Genomic DNA, 18,959 nt, shown 5'->3' on the forward strand with positions numbered 1-18,959 from the left:
TTAAGTCAATATCTATTAAGCAAGTTAGCATTTTCTTCTTTCTTCTTTCAGTTACAGCTTTTTGATGTCACAGTCATATGAGGCAGTGCATTAATTCACTGTACAAAAATATGACACATTCAAATTTGTCCAAATCAACAGAATCAGTGCACGATTTAACTAATTAGTGATGCGCTAAACAGAGTAAACGTCCAGATTTCACCACACTGTGTCATTCATAAGGACATCTGAAAAAACAAACAAACATGATGAATGAGAACAATAAAATGTATTCTTTCTTACTCTTCTACTCCACTGGATTAGGAAGTGAAATTCGTAAGATTTCCAGTCCATCCCTCATATTTCCTCCAAAGATTTGAAAAGGATAAGCGAGATGGCAGCAGTTCAATCAAGCCAGTCATATCCTCTAGGCTCAGGGGATTTCGTAGTTGGAACCTCAATTCAACTTTTTAAAATGTGCGTATGGCTTACTTATCACAGTGACCAAAATGGATCAAAGCTGTGCACACAACTTCCATTCATTGATTACAGATGTCAGTGGAATTCGAACAATCACCTGCTCAGCTAAGCACCGAACAACGTGTCGGACAAGTTTCGGGTAAATGAGACTCTGGTCCTTGATGGTATGTATCCACGTCATTATATCGACAGCATTCATAACACAGGTGTTCGTGATGTTCCACTTGCACATATTTCCTTGTAGGTCACAGAACTGAAAGGATTGCATAACAAAGTTCAAAACATGTTTCTACCGTCAGATTAACAAACACAACAAAATAGATTATGAACCACTGACAGTATAAAATGTGGCTGGTGGTTCTGGATATGAAAAATGAAGCCAATGCAGAAGTGCTGTAAAACGTCATTCTTTCTGATGAGCAGGTGGCAACTCCACTGGTTTCAAAAAGAAGTGGGATTGTATGTAAGGTTATGAGAAAATTACCTTACCTTTCACTTGGACCAAATTGACCATAGCCGAAATAAATTTAGCCTGGCAAGAATGTAATGTATGTTTTATTAATTTTAGCTGAAATGTCTTTTGTAGGACACACTTTATTAGCTAATTAGCTAGGTTTCGTTTTCTTGCAACAGTGAATTTTTAAAAATCATTTCAACACACAACAATTTCTGAATTGCCTTGAATAGTTTCAGATAAACCATTTGCTATAATATGAATGTTGGTTGTGCTGGGAGTGTTTTGGGGGCCACAAACAAAATCTTTGTTTAGATCCACCAAATCCAAGCTCCATCCCTGCTCAGGAGATTGTTCCTAATGACTTTGTGGCCTTAATTGCTAGTTTCTGGCCTTCTTCTATACGGCATCATGTTCATTCAGTAAATCATGGTCCCACTGAGAGCAAAATACAAATAATAAAGGAGGGTATGTTTAGGGGTATGGCTACCTTGTGATAAGTCCTTACCACGGCGACCATCTACTCTCTGGTCCAGATTTGGTCCCTGAGTGGCATCGCTGTAGGTTTACACTTACTGTATATGTAGAATAGATATACTAGAGTTTCCAAATACAGCTAACAGTGATATCCACTCTCATCCCTGCGTGAATTCAAGTGATTCATGCAGAGAAGCACAACACTGACATGTGCAAAACAGCCCACAAGCCCAAGCATGAAAGGTCAGAGGTCAGAGACTCTGTACTCTAGACCACTGAGACAGAGCACCCTGCACTACCTCTTCTGGCCAATAGAAGGGCTGCTGGATAGCTCATAATGTGTGTGTTTGTTTGTGTGTTTGTATGTGTGAGTGTGTGTGTGTTTGTGTGTGTGTGTGTGTGTGTGTGTGTTTGTGTGTGTGTGCACTGTAGCTGTCCTGACTTGCAAAATTCTCAGGAACAGCCTGCACTGAAGTCCTGTGAAGTCATGCAGTGGGCAACGACAAGCGAGAAGTTTCTGGAATTACACATTAACTCAGATTCCCGAGGTGTGCACATCAATTGCAGATCTTAAATTACCTACAGGTTTTACTCGATGCCATGCTAGTGGAGGGGGATTAAAAATACTCAGCTCATTAACTGGTTATTTCCTTTCGCATTCTATGGGCTGTGATCTTTTAGCCTGTGCACAAGGATTGTTTTGCTCTGATATTCACGGCTCCGTCCTAATCCCTGCTCTCGTCAGCGCTGCTGGCCTTTGGCTCTGCGGCTCTTCCCAAGCCACAGCTTCCCCCTGACCGGGCCCCTGCCGTCCTGCTCTGCGCCTGGCCCCGACCTTTAGCTACATACCAGAACACATAGCAGCCAGGACAAAGGGCAAATGCACACGGCGCATAAACACGCTCATACAGTACATACCGGCACTGTGTTTCTTATGCACACACTAATGCAAAGGTGCCCTCTGAGGCACAGGAAATATTGGATTGAGGTCTGTGATGTGCAACAAGAGGGGGATATAACTTCAACGGAACACACACACACACACGCACGCAGGCACGCAGACACACACACACACACACACACACACAAACACACACACACACACACACACACACACACACACACACACACACACACACACACACACACACACACACACAGCATGGTTGCTGACACAGCCACCTTCACAGTTCACACTATCACATGAGCTGGGTTACCCAGGGTTACCAGCTGGCTATGGGGGAATATTTGGGGGTAAAAGTGGGGGCTGATAGATAAATGACAACCATCCCACACAAAATGCAAACCTCTTGCTTCACACCAAAATCTTGAGAAAAAGCGCAAATACTCTACTGAAACTGTCATAAATCCTACACTTTTATTTCTGCATCATGATCTTTTCTTTCAATGTTTTGGTGTACTTGTACTTTTAGCTGCAACCTTGAAATATCAAGATATATTTCTGTCATAAAAAAGGGGGGACTTAAAAGGGACACGATAATTACAGAAAATAGCAACTGTCAAAGGCATCCTCTCTTTTTGGCCCTACATGCGTCAGGTCTCAGAAACACTTCCCTCAATTCAACATGATATTATCTTTCACAAGCCTTACAAATATCCACATAGTTTCAAAACCTATGTCCTTGTGAACAGGGATTTCTATTAAATGAGTGGAGGGTCTGAGACCAAACTGAGATTTTTCTTACTGGTTGTTTTTATATAATCGTTTTCAGAGGCTGAGTAGAATTTCCTCATTTTGGACATTGTATAATATAGTGTAACATGTAAGATCAGTGTTCCTTTAAGAGCAAAGTGTCTGGGGAGAAGTACAAAAACAATTAACATAACCAGCAGAACTTTTCTGACATCTGCACCAGTATATAATGCCATTAAGGCATCATTTCATAGCTTCATAGCTTGTATTTTGGGTTACTACTAGAATAGGCTTACACGCTTTGGTGCCCAAAAAACACATCGGTATTCTCACACTGTCCAGTGCTGCAGCTCTGTATTCCCCCTCAGTCTGGGACGCTCTGTTTTAGCTCCTGTCTCTTTAAGAGCCCCATTCCTGGATACCCACAAATGCTGTGTGATGTCACGAAGTCACGGAATTGACGGCAGGACTACAGAGAGGAGCTTCTGATTATGTAGCTGTGATGTCTCTTAAGTTGACAGTGGTATCAGCGGTAAATTACAGTATTGTTTTGATGAGACACTGACAGACAGGACAAATCCTCCTGTGCCCCTGTTGTGAGTTAATGGAGCTCATTGACCTAACAGCCCTGTGCAAACCTAATCCTGCTATTTACTTACCACGAGGTCTCTTTACCAGCTGGATGATCAACAAACTGTAATAGATGCCCAAATACAGACGGAGATACAGAAACCATGGACAGAAACATCAAAGTTGGTACAACTTATTGTCATTTTAACAACTTGTTTCTTGCAGCAGACACACTTTCCTCACACCAGATCTACATAAGGCAGAACACATTGCTTTTAATGCTCATTTCAATCAGCTAATGACAAGTACAAAATCCCAGATCCATTAGCTTTGTAATAAAGGTGTTTTTCTTTGCACCACCTCTCTGACCCAGCCTCATGTATTATGCTTCAACTATCTATAGCAACACTTTCCTAACTGATGTCACTTAAACAAAAGATGAGATGAGTTTCTGCCATCGCCTGCAGCGGCTATTTTAGCGTCAAATAATCAAAAATAATAAAGCAGCCGGTTGCTTCATTTCCATCTGCCTTGACCTCTTTTTTTACTCTTGACCTATCAGTGTATATGCAGTCTACCCAAAAAGCAGGTATGTCACATTTGAAATTCAACTAGAAAAGTTCAGTGCTGTGTTGTGTGGTTGTTATTCAACCTGCCACCGTTGTGTCAATGTTCTGGTGTTAGGCAGCTTGATTAATGGAATTGCTCTGGCTTATGGTTTCATTATCTGTCCTTTTCTGTTTTTTTTTGTTTTTTTTGCCATGAGGTCATCCTGTTACAAAATCCTGCCTGTGCTTTCATTGTTTAAAGTAGTCCTGTTCAGTGAAGAAGCTATGTGACGGTACCGCATTGACCTTTTCTGCCGGGGCCGGCGGAGATATGAGAGGGGGGAAGTAAGATATTGAATTTGATTGAAGTGCAGCCAACAGAGAGTGTCAGGGTCGACCTGAGTATTTCCCCCAACAAGCTGGTCTAATCTGCTGGTTGGACCGGGCCAAGGGATTAAACGGGTGCTGTTCAGGGGCCATCCTGTCTGACCTCAATACACTTAACCTGGCCCAGTCCTTAAGATAAATCGTCTACCTGTTTGGGAGCAGATGGATAAAGCTAGATAAAGAAGCAGGAACTCTGCAAAGGAAGAGAGAGATGTTAAACTTGAAAGGCCCAGCTGGGGATGCAAAGTAAGATTTTTTTTTAATCCTGATGTACAGCGTTTATAGAATTGATACAGAGACATGACATGTGAATATCATAAAAATGAGGACACGGGAAATGTGAAACCTGTAGGTTGACTTCTGCGCATTTTATTTTGATTGTAACTTGCCACCCTTGAGGCGCACTGTACTGTACATCTTTAAAAGGAGACTGTGCTGTGCTGCTCTGGAGCTCTGGAGCTAAACCAAGTTATGTGAATAATGCATCGATCCCAGCCTTACAGTATCACAGTCCACTGTTACACTCTGCATGACTGAACACAAACCCAGTGAACTTGGACGTCTCTGCTAACACTCCTGGGGGAGATTATCCACTCAGAAGCCCTATTTCAAACGCAATGTCATTTCCTAACCAAGGACGACCACTGAAGTAGGCGGATGTTTGACTGGAGGAACCTGATGGCGAGCACGCCCTTGCGGGAGATGGCAGCGTCTGACGGGGGCCTTAATATGGACCATGTGCTTTCAGAGGGCAGGACGGCGCTGAGTCGGCCCTGGTCTTCATGAGCAGCTATTGACAATTTCCTCAAGTATGCGTGAGATGCACATAGAGAGGGACACTCCCAGATACACACATGCACGCACACACACACACACTTTTTCCATCCTAGTGAGGTTGTCGCATGCAGCTAAAATCAAAGGTCAGCCCGCTCCCACATGGCGAGCAGATACACTATACACTTGCATGCACACTCTATCTATCTATCTATCTATCTATCTATCTATCTATCTATCTATCTATCTATCTATCTATCTATCTATCTATCTAAGAAAAGAAAATAGTGGTTACAGCTAAGGTCTTGCTTGCTGAACCTCCCCACTTCAAACACCCAAAAGCTGCCTCTGGTCATGGGCATGCGTCCAAAGGATGAAACCAGGGGGTGGGTTCGGCTTCCACTTTTTCACTCGAGTAAAATTAGAGGGAGCTTGTAGGTGGTCTACGTTCACTAGTTACAGCGAGAAGAACAGAACTTGAAGGACTGTGAGCTTCAGGCATGTTTGAAGTATACTTGGTCAGTTTTTGGAACAATCTCTTAGCCCTCTTTTGTTTAGCTCTAAGTTCATATGTTAAAGTCATTTATCATTTTGTTTAACATGCTTATTCAGCTTTTTTTTCTGAAAGTAAGATGAGAAAATTGATACCACTTATGATCAATACATCCTGCAGCTGGTTAGCTCGTCTTAACACAAAGACTGGAAACAGGGAGAAACAGCTAGCCAGGGCGTCTGAAGGTTAAAAAAAAAGCCTGCTTACACTTCTTTAAGTTTAAATATATAACATTCTAAACGTTAATACAGGACCAAACGTTGTTTGATGTGTTGAGATATAGTGGATCACTGTAATGGCTTCTCTGTTCTTTGTTTCAGTAGCATGAGACTCCCCTTTCTTCACCACATCTGTTCCCAACATGGCGGCCTTGTAGAAAAACGCAGATGTATACAGCTAAACAGCACACTAAAATATGTTTTCTGAAAACATTGAGGCAAGAAATGTGGTGTGGTTACAGTCATTATTTTCAGTGTGATCAAAGATTCGGGGGCAGTGTGTGTTCAGATGATGCTTTCTTTTTGACTTAAAATAGCGTGTGTTTGTGTTAGTCTGAGATGCTGGCACTCTAGCACCATATCTAGTGAATGTTGTATATTTAAAGTTATTACAATAACATTCATCCAGTAAATTTGGCATCCCATCCCCCCCCGAAAGTTTGCATTCATGTCGCAATACCGCTGTTGTTCGAATCATCTGCCCCCTGAAGTGGCTGCCAGTTTGCTGCACTAGCTAACATTGCTAATGCTAGCTAGCAAACATTAACATTGCTAAATCCAGCTAGCATCATTATTGATAATGCTAGCTAGCCAACATTAGGGCAGTACAATGTGCGAGGTGCATCAGTAGAGCTCTGCCACGTGATACCAACGGAGTGGCGCTATTGGCTGACAAACCTTTTTGGAAGCTGGAACCAACTGTCTGCGTTTTACACCGATTTAAACAAACGTGACAACATTTCCAGAAAACTATTTCTTTAATCCCGCAATGTATTTTCACCTCCTGGTGCTAAACATACCACCCGGCCACAATAACCTTTTGAGCGCGAGGGTGAGACAAAAAGTATGGCAGAACAATGTGCATCCACTTATAAGTGAAAGCGACCACAGTATGCAAACGTGAATTACAGGCTGAAGCGTATCCAAAAAAGATCCCATGTTTGTTCCTCTCCAAGTGCTAATAAGTAACAGTAGCTCGGAAATCCTAGACGGCCCAACATTCACTGGCCAGTCCCTCTGCCTCTCTCTCTTACAAGGGATTAAGTTGTCAGGTTACATTGAACTCTGTGCGCCCTCCACCCAGACAAAACTGTCTTAAGGTGCAGGCCGTCCAGTTATTTATAACTCTGTTGGGTAAGCCTCCACTCTCCGCAGCCCACTCCGGCGCATAGACATGTATGGGCCTCTGTGTTCTGATTTATTATGTCGACATTGCTCTGGCTGTGTGTGTAGAATACTGCGATACTGTATCTTTCAGTCTGTGTGTGGCCATCGCAGCCATTTAACGAGACTGTCTGGCCACCACTGGTCAGACTTTCCAAAGTATTACATAATAGGCCTTCAGTGAAGAGCAGCAGACTGACAAGAGCACCTTTGCTGACGTCACCACGCACACCCACGCACACACACTTACACACACACACACGCGCACACACACACACACACACACACACACACACACACACACACACACACACACACACAGGCACACATGGACATGCACAGTGAATTAGGAGTGCAGGGTGCAGGCAGCAGATTGCAGACACACAATACCGCTCCTCTTTCCTTTTGTTACACTATCCTACGTCCCACTCTCACTTGCCTTTTTCCCACTTTCTTCTCTTGTTCACCTCGCAGCCCACCTATCTGGAACTGCCGTCTATTTTGGGAGCTCGGTGCTGGCCAAGTATCGGCTGCAATGTGTAGAACACATCACGAGTAAGGGGCCCCTTTGAGACAGGATGCGTTCTGGCTTAAGCACAGTGGTAAGTGGGTGTAGGCTACTTTGTATAATCTCTCAATCCCTGGCTGTACTTTGGTTTTCAGATTGGATTTTTAAAACTTTTTTTGACACATTTAATCATGATTTTGTCTTTGATTCGGCCATCAGACAACTAATATATCTGATATGCAGGTCTGAAAATCAGTTTTCCTCAGTTTTTTTCTCTCCTCTGATTGGATTTTCACCTGTGTGTTTCCACATTCATGAAGACAGTCATTCTAAGTTCCTGCGAAGGCTGAGTTACTGGTGTCAGTAATGTGCTCTTCATACTGTAGGTCCTCATGATTTATGGTCCATTACACAGTTAAATATGACAAAAACCTCTGAAGACAGCTACAGTATTGACTGTTTCAATAAAATGGTCATTTATCAAAGCTGGGCAGCCCCGGCTGCATGAGACAAAGCAGAAGACGGTGGTGATATATCCCCGACATTTTAAATAAGACCATACAAACCCAAAAAAAAAAAGACTGCATGAGGAGAACCAGACCTCACCACATCTCAGCTGCTGACATTTCTGCAATTACGCTTAAATTCTCGTGCGCGACTTGCTGACATTTTTTATGCATTTCACCAGTTTTGCAAGCCAGTGAACACTTTTATCAAACCAATGTGTTTATTTCAAGAGTATTTGCACTTTTCCTGTTTTTTTGAACCGAAACCAGAGAAAAACCCTCCGGAGTGCGTCTGTTCGTCTGTGAATACACCGAGCATGTTTTATTTATAGTAATATATCTTTATTTATATATATCATGCAGAGACAACTGCTGATGCGAGGCTTTCACACAGTATCTCATTTTATGTCTGCAGATCATAACATATCTCATTTTTACATTTTCAAAACATTAATAATGTAAAAAGATGAATGTTTTCAGTAATTTACAATGTGAGAGAATACTGTGAATAAAATTCACTTCAAATTAAAGTTTGTCTTACATCTTTCTGTTGTACTTGTGTGTTTAAATAGTGAAACAATAAATCTTACAACATTTAACTCCTGTGCAATAATATTTTGAGTGATTATCGTTACAGATTTGGTCATTTTTATAAGCATTTGCGTCACTTTTCCTGTATTTTATGTCTCTGCCAGCTTTAAACTTGTGTCAAACTGACATAATTGTCAGTTGTGGGGTGAGGACAGTTTAAAAGGTCCTAAACAATGAAAAAATGAATGTGTAGAGAATTTGCAGGAAGTTTTCCACAACACGTCTGTTTTTTTTAATTCATGTGATTCACAGCCGAAAAATATATTTTTTCAGGTTTTCAAATCAGAGACCACAGCTGTCGTCTAGACAGTGCGTTTGGTATATTTAGCTTCGTGGGTTGTGTAATGGTCCCTGATTGCAGTTTTTCAAGAATATAGCGTATTCCAAAAGCTCCTCAGATTTTACCTCTGCATCAGCTTAAAAGAAGAAAAAAAAATCTCACTTCAGGAAACCATCGCTGTGAAACTGAAGTCCCTTCATTTCTAATAAAACTAGCCTCAGTGGCCGAGTGTGATGGGACGTTTTATTAGAGCGTTGTGTTTTCAGGATGTGACAGTGCACCTGAGACCTCATTAAAATATGGAAGGAGACCATTCTTCTACTTATGCCCACATCTAATTTAGACCAAATAACACTCCCCATTCCAATCTCCAGTCCCTGACAAGTCCACTTCCCCAGTTTTGAAATGCCTTAAAGCAGCTGCCACAAATTTAGACTTTTCCTATTTTCATAACAGGCCAGATGAAGGACAAAACACTCAGTACACTCGACATTATTCTATTACCCTTCATCCTCGAAAGGGACAGAAGCTGGCAGAGGGCAGGAGACTTTTAATAAAGTCTTACATCATCACATTTGATTTTGTCTGTCATATTAAAAATGTTCTGAGTGAATATAGAGAATAAAGAGAATCCTTTCTGAGTTTATCGCAGAGCAGCCTCTCCATTTTTACAAACTTTCCATTTGACCATCCTTCATCTGCATTATTGTCTGATCACAAGCAGGCAAATGAAAAGCCTGACATACGGACAGAACAATACAACTCTGCAGCGGGCTTGTCAGGTTTGGACCGAAGATTTGTAGAAACAACTGTGACTGAATGTCTGCTATTTATAAAGCATTAAATATCACCAGTTAAAAAGTAACTAATACTCTCTGAGCAGTGTTTGAGAAGTAGTTTGACTTGTGAGTAATATTTCAGTAATGTAACTTTACTCGTTGATTATACAGATTATACAGACCTTCAGTTAAAGGACAGTGTTTTGATTTCCCCCTAAATCAGGAAACAGAACTATGCATTAACCCCTTAAGGAACACCGTTCCAACATAGGAACACCCTTGTGTTTGGACGGAAACCAAAACCTGTGTTCCAACCTCTGTAACTCTGTGTCAGTATGTCATAGAATCACACTTACACTTCTAGAAAAAACGCCGCAGAAAACTTGAGGGTGTTACCTTTCCAATGGTACCAAGCACATCCCTGAGTCTCAAACTATGTGGGAGCTGTCATGCTTTTAATTTCGGTATGTAATTTTGGAAAAAGATCCTTAAAATGGGGGCGTTCACTAAGAGGTTAAAAAAGGATCAGACAAGATGGTATTCCCTTTTAAAATGGAGCTTTTCCTTTTCTGACGTTTGCATTTTAAAGAGTTCTTGATGTCTTGTAGGACATTATTTCTGTTTTGAGTGTCACTGACAATTGATCTCAATTATTGTAACGTTGTTTATTGTATATTAACTAAACTGTTTTTGGTTTTTGTTCTTTTTTTCACTGTGTGTCTGTCTTGATAAATGTTCTTGGACCATGTAAACATCAGGGATGATGATGGAAATAAGTCCAGGTAACAGCGACAGGATGTTGGTTCTTCGGTCCAGTTCAGTTGGTTAATAATACGGGAATTTCAAAATATTCAGAATATGTTGGACCACAGAATTCAATTTCCCGGCTCATACCAGGACACGATTGATGCCATTTTAATAAGATTAAAAACAACACAGTGAATGTATCATATGTTTTTTTTATTTTTTTTATTCAAAATATAATATGTATAATTCAAAAAATGCAGGTTAAACACACATTAGGCACCACTCATGCAGCATTTATTCATATGGGCACTCTAATTGGTTTCAAACACATTCCTGAACCATCCAATAAACTGACATTTCCGAACTTTGTGTCATCAGATCACCTGTCAGGTGTATATGTGTGTGTGTGTGACCTCCTGCTTGCTTTAAACCACACAATGCACTTTTACCTCCGGGGCTAAAGGTTGCAGAGGATTGTGCGAGCACGCTGTGACACAGGCTGCGGTTGCGTCACCGGCAGTATTGAGTCAGGTGCACTCCCAAGGATCTCGCTGCCAGCTGCCGTCGAGGCAGGGATAATCTGCCTAAGCAGCTTTCACATGATTTTACCCACAGGGAAGAATTTAGGGGAGGTTTGTAAACCTCTTCAGACCTGGCCTTGGAGCTTCTTCCTGCTTTGACTTAAGAGGTGAACAAGGGCTGGTCAGCAGACACCACACCGGAGAATACTTTAGTGTGTCTGCTCAGTTACTGTTGATTCATTCCTGCACAAAACACGTCGCCTATCGCTCCATTAGCCATTACACTGAAGGCAGGCGATAAGAAACTCAGATCACATCTTATAAAAGCTGTCCGGAGGGAGAATAACTACAGCAGAGAGAGAGAGCAGAGTTCACTTTATCTTCTGTAGGAAATTTCTGCGACCTTCTCTGTGAGGGTCAGAGAACTGGAACAGATGAAGTTAATCTACCAACAGTGAGAGGTCAAAGTCAATGGCCTGATGTCTATACATGCTGTGCAAAGATGTGACTGCTATTACATGTTCCAAAGGGCACTCGCAACCCAATCCTTGTAGGAAAAACTGCCTCGGTGAGTCTTCTGTATCTACGCAAAGCTCTGACTTTTGCCATTTAATGGCACGGCAGATCGGATTTTAAAATGGTTTGTTTTTCGCAAACTAAATTCTAAACCCAGATCTCACTAAAAAGACTAAATTGGTGCAACATTTTGATGCTTTTATCAGTTTTTTTTTTTATTTTTCTTACAATTTTTTGTCTCCCTGTTTTATTGATTCTCTTGTCTTTATATTTACATTCATAATCGACCCTTTGAAATGTGTGACTGATTTACTGTTATGCCCTTGCAGCACTTTGTAACTCTGTTCCTGCTATAGAAGTGACACATTTGTGTACAAACTGCCAATTACAAGCACTTCAAAGGCAAGTTAATAACAAGAAAAATATTTTTAGGTTGAAAAAAATAAACAAGCATAGAGATACTGCCGTTATAATCATAAAAAATGAAAAACAATCTTTCACAAAACAGAGGGAGTTCTGATGAGATGATTGCAGAAAAAGTGTTCGAATTCGAGACTGGTCTTTCAGCTGGCCTCTTAAATTCAAAATTCTTTATTTTTGTCTTTACAGAGTTGCCAAAAAATGCTGGTATCCACTTTTTCCTCAGCCTCATTTAGTTTTTTTTCTTATCTCTCACTGAGTTCACACAGCCCCTCAGCAGCTCAGGCAGATTATAGCCTGCTGAGCTGTTCGTGCGCTCACTAACCCTCTGCAGATGCCTGCCTGATGTTGATCAAAAAAGCTGCAATAGTGAAAAGTTTGCTGCTATTAGTAAAAAAGCCATTAGCTAACAAACAGCAACTTCAATTTAAGGACAGAAGACCTTTCTGATAAAGGTCAGCGGACACCTAAAGGAGCCATTAATGTGATCAGCTTCTCTCACCTCTGCTTTCCTGTGTTCTAGGTCAAAGTGTGCACTGTAGAGAGGAAGTTGTCTGCGAATTAAGAGAAGTGGGAACACTGTTTTGGTATCTGAGTCAAGTTTATTGTAGTTTACTAAATGTGTTAAAAAACAGATAGATAAGTCTATAAAATATAATTAAACTTAAAGGTGATCTATGTAGTTTTGGAGTAAGAAATTCATACTCAGAAATTGTTATTTGACGTATTTCCATATAAACAAGCCATCCTCCAGAAAAAAGGTCCTCATAATACTATTATACAGAAATATAAACAAATACATGCAACATTTGTTTTCCTTTTCAGTTAATTCAGTCATAAAAATCAGTTACATGAGATAAAAAAGGACAATTTCTTGCCCCAAACTACATGGCTCACCATGGAAAACGAACTCGAGCGATGTTGTGTACTTTCAAAGCTAGTTAAAATAGTAAATATATACAGAAGATGTCTTTAGTCTTTGTCAATTTGGTCAAATTTGTCAACCTAACAAGCCCAAGGTTGGTGCGTATGTTTATATCGAGTCTGAAATGTCTCCATGATTGTTTATGATTTGTTTGCATGGCAAAATCTATTCTAAAATTCTTAAAGGTTCCCGGTTTGTAAGACAGTTGATTTTTGAGTGTCCTTCCCAAACTCGTCAAATACTAGCACTTTCCGATTGTGGGTTGGGTCGACCGCCGTCACAAAGCACCAGAATATGACAAATTGGGAATGAGACTCAAAAATCTACTCTCTTACAAACTGGATCTTTAAATCTTGCCCCTCAAAAATACCCTCTATATCGTAATTTATTAAAAAAAATTAAAAACAAAAATATAACTAAATTGAACTGAGAAACCCACTCTGAAATTATAACAAAAATACAAAACTGTAACAACTGAAATCTGTGTATGTTTAAAGGGAAGTTAATCTTAATCTTAAATCAACAAAAACACAATAGTAATTATAAAGTAATTGTAATTAAAGCTGCACGCAGTGATGAACTGGCCCTCGCAGTCCACACCAATGGGGCATGCTGCTGTCGGGGTGTGCCACGTAGATTTATTCAGGGAAAGACCCTCTACATGTTTGAGCAATTTGGAGTAGATGTAAAATTGTATTTGGAAGTTATTATGACTTGATGGTTTTATGGCAAAGCACCCAAATAGAGTGTGCCACCAGGTGTGACGTAGGTAAAAGCTTTTGATAAGTTTTGTCCACAGATGCGACTTGCAAAGTTTGTTGCAAATGGGTGAAATGGCCTAGGAGGGGTTGGAAAAAGTAAGTTTATATTTTTTTCACAGAGCCTTAGTGGTTAATGGGGAAGTAGTCACCTGAGTTTCATGTCATTCTGACAGACCAATGTGGAGATATGCAACACTTTGTGTTTTGAGCAAAATGTACATAAAGTTGTTATTTCATAACAAGAGTAATGTTTGGAATATGAAAATTCTTTTAAGAACTTTTTTTCAGGAGAGTCCACAGATGCTGTGTGCAAAGTTTGGTGCAAATCGGTGAAACTGCCTGTGAGGAGTTTCGAAAAAGTAGGTTTGCCACATTTTGCGAATTAGTGGAAAAAACAGTAGGTGGAATTGGGCGTTGCGTATATCACGAGATTCAACTCAAATTCAGTGAACGTGTGGATATAAGGTTTTTGAATGTGCGACAAAGTATATGTGAGTTATAAGGCAAAGTGCACTTTCCTTGATTATAGCGGAACCAAGTGATGGAAATTGAGGATGACAATAGATTATGACATTTTTCGGTGGGTGTGACGTATATTCCAAGTTTGGTGAGTTTTGGGGCATGTTCAGGCAGTGAAAAATGCAAAAAAATGGGACAAAAAGTGACCATTTGAAAAACAATAGGAACCTGCTCGGGCCCTAATAATCCTGCATGTTGAGTGTCAAACCCTCCGAGCAGATAACAGCATCACATTATAGCCCGGTGCTCGTCACCATCTGAGCTCCACATTCAGTACATTGCTTGAGTAAGGGCTTGCTGTTACTGCGCACGGAGCAGCTCACCTTAAGAAGATTATTGTTTACGTTCCCTCCGGTAGTATAATGTATGTCTCCAAACAGGAAGTGAGTTTGCTAAGTCCATAAGCCCGGAGGCTGGAACACCTGCCAAAGTGCTGCAGTTCAGCTGTATGTGAGTCTGAACTCCCAGGTCCAATTAGAGATCCAGACTTAATGTTGACAATCTTTGTGAATATGTTGTAAATGTTTTAGTAGATCACAACCATTTGTTTTATTGGTTAAAAGTGAAGTGAAAGGACATTTCTTACAATGTGTTACTGCAGCATCATACAGATTATACAGCCTTCATTGCAATTATTAAATGTTCAATATTTCCTGTTTAAAATTGAGTTCTTGGCTGTGAAATAACTGCGAGCCAATGATGAATATATTATAATTGATATATGTAGGTTGACTCAGTCCTTTGATGGTGCTCCTCCATCTTTCTATTTGCAGCAGCTGTCTGTTCACCTCTCTCCCTGTGACGCCGCTCTGCTTCCTCACCCTGCACAGCTGGCACGGCAGCTGGCACGGGCACAGGTACGCGCCACCAGACCCGGGTGGCCCGGGTGTGGCACATCTGGATTTGGAGAGAAGGAGGAAGACAGGGGTGCACGCTCACACACATGGATTCAAATGTAAAGAAAGAAACGCAAAGTGGATCCATCCCGTTGATTGGTCAGGTGGGTTCATCTTCTCATGCATCCAACAATCTCTTAATGCACTCACAGGCCGATTCCCTGGGAGCGGATCAGGCAGACAAGTCACTGACCTGGAACTAACCTACACGACACACAGGGTCAAGGTGTGACCCTTCGATGCTCCGGTGTGGCGCATTAATGCAGGTACTGGCAGTGCTACCTGAAGAGGATGTACAGGAGAGAGAGTGGAATAATCCCGGCATGATCTTTCCCTTGTGTCCGTCTATGTGAGTCTGTGTGTGTGTGTGTGTGTGTGTGTGTGTGTGTGTGTGTGTGTCACCAGAGTGCAGGAGGATTGTGGGGGTGGCGGGGGAGGAGGAAAAGGTCTGCCAAGCATAAAGGACAAGGCAGTAAAGAGGAGCAGACAAGAAGATAAGGAGATTGGGACACAGACAGGGAGCCGAGAGCCAGGCCGCGTTAAAGGTAGTCGGAAAAGAAGACGATGTACTCCAGGCGGGCGGAGGAGAGGAGGCTGCCCAGTTCTCGCCTCCATCTGCGGCGTTAAGTAAGAGCTCGAGGAGGCAGCGGAGAGCATGTGTGCAAGGGAGAGTAAGCCGGGGCATCTGGTTTTGTTAAGGCCTCAGAACATTCCTTCCCTCTGTTCGACTCTGGCTGGCAGCTTTTAAAGGGACACGTCCGCTCTCATATCCTGCTCGGGGCATCGCCTTCTCTCTTGAAGTTCGATTTATGACCGCTGAGGGTCACAGGCAAGATGTGTGCCTGCCCGATTATATGAGGGCTCTTGTGCATGACACTCAGCCGAGAGACGCTGCATGTCTTTTATGAAACAGAGGAGGAAAAGCAGAAGGACGTTGATGACAGCGGACTTCAGCCAATTGATTAGTTGATTTATGTCCCATTTGAGTGTCATCATTAGGGTGTTTTTGTCCCCCTTACCTTTTATGAAGCAAACAAAAAAAGACATAAAAGAGGATGTCTGCCACTCACTGTCACCAGTAGCAGTTAGGATTTCTCTGATGTGAACTGCTTTGTCCATGTTTTTATATTAAAAGAATAAGTCCACGCAAAAATGAATATAACGTCAATCTTCTCACCGCCATGCTCAATGAAAGTTAAGTTTAATAGTCCACAAAACATTTCTGGAGCTTCACAGCAAAACAGAGTGGCAGCATTCTCGTAGAAGACTGAAGCAGATGGGGACTTGTTTCAAAATGTTAAACGACACCTGAAAAAAATAAAATAAAATGGCTCGGAAAAGCTCGTTTGGTGCGATCCAAGTTTCTGGAAGCACAGACATCCCAAATTGAATTGAAAAGATGTATTTTACACCCTTTCTGCTTCAGTTGTTCAGGAGAATGCCGCAACACTGCTTTGCTGTGAAGCTCCAGTAATGTTGTGTGGACTACCAAACTTCACTCGACTTTCAATTGGCATGGAAGTGTGTAGATTATGACATAATTTATCCTTTATGTATCACTGGAAGTTTTCGTATAGCCGAAAATGTTTGTTTTTCCTTAAAATTTTAACAAGGAGCTGTATTTCTAAAGATGAGGAAAAGAAAAGGCTTGGATTTAACTGCTGATGCTGAACTAAAATTTGTTTTTTTTTAGGATGATGCAAGTCAGGTGAAACTGTGCAGCGACACTGTGCGACGACATCATAATAACATGTCATTAAATACAAACGCTAAACTGCACAGCTATCATGAAAACTAACCCAAAATGACAGAGTCTGCAGTCCCCATGATGCAATGCTTTTGTTACATGATACAGCAAGTGTCATGGTATGAATCTCAACACATGAACGTGCCGCATAAGTAACAGGATTTTTCGTGCAGAGAGGCTGGATGCGATTGGTCATTATCGTTGTGAGCCTCCGGGGGTGTCGGTGGACGGGTCTTCAATGCAGCAAGGGGCCGACCACAACAGTTCTTCAGCTGGCAGCTTTAGCTGGTACATGAGGACATAAAGCTTGCCAGTGAAGAACTGCTGTAGGTCGGCCAACGAGCACCCGACACACCCTCGTACATACCACAACCTGAGGAAAAGTACGGACGTAAGCCGGTGAAGTCAACCATTTAGAAGCCCTTATTTTAATTTGCTGCCATCTGTGACTTTAACTGAAGCTAAGAGGATGAGACACCTGAGGCAAACCTTAAACATACTGCTGTTAATGTCCTAATATCTCCTTAATGGAACCTTCATTTTCAAAATCACCAGCGAGGCACAAATTAGCATTTAAATAAGTTGTTTTCTACCTTTTCTTTTTGGAGCTGCAGCATCTATCAACCATTGCTTGTGCTCCATCTTAAGGCGCTTCCACATTGGCTTCAGCTTTTGGCCATGATGGTTGCTGCTTGGCACACATATACACACACACACACACACACACACACACACTCTCACACTCTCACACTCGTTCTTTCTCTGTTGGCTTTAAAGGGAACTTGTGGGAGAGAGGTGAGGAGGTAGAGAGAAAGATGGCAGAGAGGAAAACTTTATGACATTCTTTTGTCCTTATTTGTGAATACTGCGGTTTGTAGCCCCTTAAAATGTGCGTGCACGCATAAACAAACAAGCTGCGTGCACGTAGCGGCACAGAGCGAGCCCGCCTGCATCAGACATGCCAGCCTACTGTTTAAGCATTCTCTCTGCTTTTTTTTTTTTTTTTTTTTGTTGCTTTAATTGAATGCAGAAGTCTTTGCTAGCGAGATATCTCGGCCTCTGGTTACAGCCTGGAACTCCTGATAGAAAACAGCTCTTGTCCTGTGGGGCAGTTCAGTTTACAGCAGCCATGGAGGACTGAATGAAGGAATTTTTCCTTGCAGTTTAGACACTTCCACTCCCTTGGGTGTGTGACTGCTCCACCAACATGTCAAGTATTTTGTTATTTCACCTTGAGAACACCCCGCAAATTTCCACCCCAGTGAATGACAGTTTGAGAAATTTCGGTGGAAGGATGAAGCCCTTAAGAGGACTAAACAAAGCCGATTTGGGCCATCATCTCCTCTGCTATGAAATGGTTTTGAGAGTTTAACCATGGTCCAATCAAGTGTCAGAAATTAGAAGTGACAAGAAAACCCTTCATGTGATGTACCACTTTAAACATTTTCAGCTCTCAGCTGGCTACTGTGTAATACTTATGAGTAGCCCAGGATTTGTCTTGCCTGGCTTCTGTTCAGCTGGCCTGGCTTCAACTATCGCAGTCAGTCAGTCTGAAAAGCCTTTCCCTAGCAGCATATTCTTTCACAGTTCAAGGACAGGACTTTGGGCAAACCAGCTCTCAGCAGCACCGCGAACCCAGCAACCCCTGGAAACTCAACGAACCCCACGCTGCTCTGAGCAACAGTGGAAAGCTCTGCGCGCACACACACACACACACACACACACACCCTCTCAATGTGACCGAATGGTCCTCTTCCACTGAGGCAAGAATTCTGAATGAGCTTGCGGTCCGACTGAATCCAGTGGGATCCATTGTGGGTGTGTATTCTTGGATATGAGATCCAGGTCAAAGGCTTCTCCATTGTGAGTACATTTGTAAAGAGGCACCTGATATCTCCTCTGGCCTTTGTTACTGGTGAGGAGATAAGTTTTTTCTGGTGTATTTAAACTGGGAAGAAGAACCACATTTCCACAGAAAGCTGGAG

The sequence above is a fragment of the Sparus aurata genome, chromosome 2 (genome assembly GCF_900880675.1).
Source record: "Sparus aurata chromosome 2, fSpaAur1.1, whole genome shotgun sequence".
NCBI classification, from domain to species: Eukaryota; Metazoa; Chordata; class Actinopteri; order Spariformes; family Sparidae; genus Sparus; species Sparus aurata.